The sequence below is a fragment of the Sesamum indicum genome, unplaced genomic scaffold, assembly GCF_000512975.1.
Source record: "Sesamum indicum cultivar Zhongzhi No. 13 unplaced genomic scaffold, S_indicum_v1.0 scaffold00216, whole genome shotgun sequence".
Lineage (NCBI taxonomy): Eukaryota > Viridiplantae > Streptophyta > Magnoliopsida > Lamiales > Pedaliaceae > Sesamum > Sesamum indicum.
The window spans coordinates 67,619-71,564 of record NW_011628110.1 but is presented as its reverse complement, the minus strand read 5'-3'; the positions used below and the strand labels follow the sequence as shown (position 1 = coordinate 71,564).

Genomic DNA, 3,946 nt, shown 5'->3' with positions numbered 1-3,946 from the left:
AGCTCGATTGGGAAACATGCTTTGGTCCTCAACTGTCGCTTTCCTTATTAAATTTCTTAGAAACCGCTGGAGATTGATTGCTTCGGTTGTTGAAACTGTCAACTGTAGGTCAACCATGTTCTTCAAGATGTTCAATTGTCAGCGAGGCAAGAATGCAGGTATATATTGATCTCTGGCAGAACTGAGACTAATTTGCCTTCTTCAACTAAGTCATGTTAATTGTTGATTTTCAGAATCGATTAAGAGGCAGGGACATAGCATTGCAGCTGCAAGGATGGATGTAAAGCTCAATGTTGCTGGTAACTGGTTGGATCTCTGAAAAAATGGGTGGTGTCAGGTTGATTTGTTTGGAGTCTAATTTTCACCTTTGATATTTGGAAAGCATGTTGATGTCTATAATATTATGAGATGCATCACCATCTGTTATATGACCAAGCCTTTGCTGGCCATTTGCTGAATTTTAGAAACTCGACTATAAACCATGATGGGTGTTTTGTTAATCGTGGGAAGTTAGCGTGCATGTGAGTTTTGTTTTGAATTAGCTTTGCTAATTTGATAGATTATATTATTGTTAGCATTATACACTAGTATGCACTCTTTCACTTGATTATATAGAAACCTGGTGGAGATGAATCCATTATGTTTCTTGGCATCTGTTTATGCATGAATGTAGTGTCCAATCCATTTTAAGACCAACCTCAATTTCATTCATGTGCGAAACTTTGAAATGGAGATCGGAAAAATAATAATTAGTACATCAAATTAATTTTCTTGTGCAGTAATTACAATGAAATAAAAGTATATATTGCTTTACTACTTCTATTTTGTGGGCTTTCTCTTGTGAGATCTTGCCAATTGCAAGCACAAGGGAGAGGGTGGAAGGCTGAACAGTATTACCTGCAATAATTGTGTGCCAAAGAGTCCATTAGAGATTCTAGTTATGCGGGTGTTGGACAGTACCATGCAATGCAATGGTCAGTCAAAGTAAATTACTACTGTCTTGCATTGTGAATCCTAAAATGATGTTTTCTTGGCCATAGTTTTTCTATATTATAACTCTTTTGAGTGTAGTGTTGAGCAGTCAAGGATTTGTCTTTTAAAGCTTGAGATAACGGTCCCTTTTATTGTCATGTTGTAGTCAAGGAACTGAACACCAAGAAGATTCTTGTACGAGATGTGGAGACAGTTAATAGCTCAGACCATACATTTGATGTGCTGCGTTGTGGTACAAGATGTGGAGACAGTCACTAGCTCAGACCATACAACCCCCGTTCTTGACACCATCCCAATTTTCAGGGACGTGTTCTCTTCCCTTTTTACTTTTCGTTCCATTGTTTGAGTGGGTTTCTGTGCATAGATTGAGGACAATGCATCATGCATGTGCTTGTTGTGGGGAGAGGTATGTTGTTCTTTGTGGTTGTGATTGGTTTTTGGGAACGTGGATGGATAGTCATTGTAGCACGATTCTTGCAAAATTGGTTGTGTTGCTGGAAATCTGAAAGTTGAAATTCATATTAATGTGTGGAATGTGGATGTGTGGGATGTGAAATTTTTTGTTTGGTGGCTGAAAAGTTTTATTGAACACCAACTTGTTAATGAAGTTAGTGTGTCTTGAGAAAAATATGTGAATTATCTTGTGGTAGTTGCTGAATTTTCAGATTGTCATCTTGAGATATCCTCAGATTGTCATCTTGTGATATCCCTTAGATTAATAGGAATTTTGGTTTAAGTCGAGATAAGTAAGAGAAACAGACGCTTGTGGCATATTAAAAAAACCCAAAAAAAAAAAAGAAAATTGTGTTAACTATGTTCCATTGACTGCATCAAATTAACAATGTTCAAGAATCAACACAAAAACCTTTTATGTGAGCTTTTGGGCCAAAGCACTTCCATTTCAATAGTGCTTCTATATTTATTTTGATTGAGGGCGTCAAACTTAGTCTGTCCATTCTAGAACTTGCTTGTGTAATACATTTTGAGACCACATTCTTGTTAGATTGGTGTATGAAAGTGATAAGGGCACTTAGGAAAAACCCATTGACTTGAACAGAGCCTACCTTGAATTCACCCATAGAAAAACTCATTTGAGCCTTTGCTTTTTTTTTTCTTGGTTAAACCACGTTATAAGCTTGACTATCCCCTTTTTGGTTATTTCCTAAAGTGATATTGAACCCATTCAAGGGCATGGTGTTGGCTTGGTTGCTTTTAAGTTGACATGGAAGTGAGTTAATGTATTCAAGCTGCATACACGGATGCATCGTTAGCCCTAAGGGAAAGGAAAAAAAATGGAAAGTGAAAATTGAAAAAAAACAAAAGAGAAGAAAAGTAATGAATAGAGAGGAAAAAAAAGAAGGAAAAGAAAAAAAAGGAGAAAATGGGAAAAAAAGAGAAGAAAAATGATGAAACAGAGGAAAAAAAAGAAAAGATTACAAAAAAGATGGAGGAAAAGAAAAAAAAAAAAAAGGAGAAGAAGAATGGTGAAACGGAGGAAAAAAGAAGGGGGAAAAAGAAAAGGAGGAAAAGATGCAGGAGATGCAATAAACATAAGAATTTCACGAGTTTTGACTGTTCAAAGCACTTGAATTAAGTCGAACGAAAATGCGCTGGAAGGATAAGCAACTAGGTTGGCATCGTGCCTTTGAATTCATAAGCCAAAATTCGACCTATCTTTTGCCACACCTTGTCCTAAGCCCCATTACAACCCATCGAAAGACCCTTTGATTCATGCATTAATTTGCATTTCGTTCGTGGTGGAGATTTGATTGACAAGCAAGCCTATGGTAATGGCATTTTATGTATTGACTTGAGTGAAACCCGAATTCTTCAACACCTTATGTTATGAGTGATTACAATGACATCGTTGTGAGAACCCTTGTGAGAGTGTTGAGACTTGTTTCATTTGGTTTTGATGAAGTCAATGGGATACCTGCGTGTTGAATGTTGTGCTACAAGTGCTTGTTCTCAATATTGCTATCTCTTCTTATTAAGTCATATCATATTAGTGTAGGGGATATACTTGAGTGACATGAAACGAAATTTGAGAATTGCTACTTGGATAATTCTTGTGTTTGGATCAAGACATGCTTGATGTCAAGAATGGTTTTTGTGTGTGGAATCTGATAAGATATATTTTAGTGCTCCTATGCATGCACTTTTTCAAGTGATTGGGAAGGATCTTATTGCATGGATTGTCGATGTTAAGTTACCCCAATTTCATGGGAAGGAGCGTAAGGTAAGTTATAGGCGGCAAATTCAGCTCTTGTGTTATTGTGCTTGGTGGAATATAGTCTAAAGTTCAGAGATAGCATGTCTTATACTTAATGTTGTCTATCATGTGCCTCTTTATTTGTGTTACTAATAATTATTTCACTAATGGGATCAAGAGAAGTCTTTAGTTATCACATACTACTTTACTCTTCTTCTTGTCCATATGGGTGTTAGGTTATCAATATTTTTCTCATCCAAAACGCTGAGGGTGGAGTTAATCCTAACTGCTTAAATTCGCTCTCTGCAGAAAGAGTAATTGTAAAAATGTTGAAACTATTATGGTCGTCTTTATCAACGGAGAAATGTGCTTTAGTCATATGTTAAAGAATGATATGTGAAAATCGATTGTGCTATTTCTAAGAGTGCATATGTGAAAATCTTTCAATTGACAGCATGGAGAGTTCATGACCTCTGTCGTCTGCATTGGCTTCTGTAACTCATAAACTGAACCTTGAAAATTGATTCAAATCTCCTTCATGGCCGAGAGGTCGTTGGGTGCGCTGAGCATGGACACGCCCAGTTATTTTTAGGGTTAAATGAAAAGCTTTCAGTTTGCCATCAATGCCTTTTGTAAGTACCAATGTTTTTTGTTTTCGATTTCAGTGTCTTCTTATAAAGATTGAAGATTTAAAATGTTGGATACTTTTGAGTATAGGTTGGAAATTCACGAGATTCCATT

General features: G+C 36.5%; 1 long non-coding RNA gene across 1 annotated transcript; it reads left to right on the top strand.

Annotated features, from left to right (window-relative positions):
- The first annotated feature begins 156 nt into the window (after positions 1-156).
- Positions 157-1,392, top strand: LOC110011391. The gene is made up of 2 exons (XR_002286400.1): positions 157-337; positions 1,139-1,392. It is a non-coding gene; the product is annotated as an uncharacterized LOC110011391 (long non-coding RNA).
- The last annotated feature ends 2,554 nt before the right edge of the window (positions 1,393-3,946 follow it).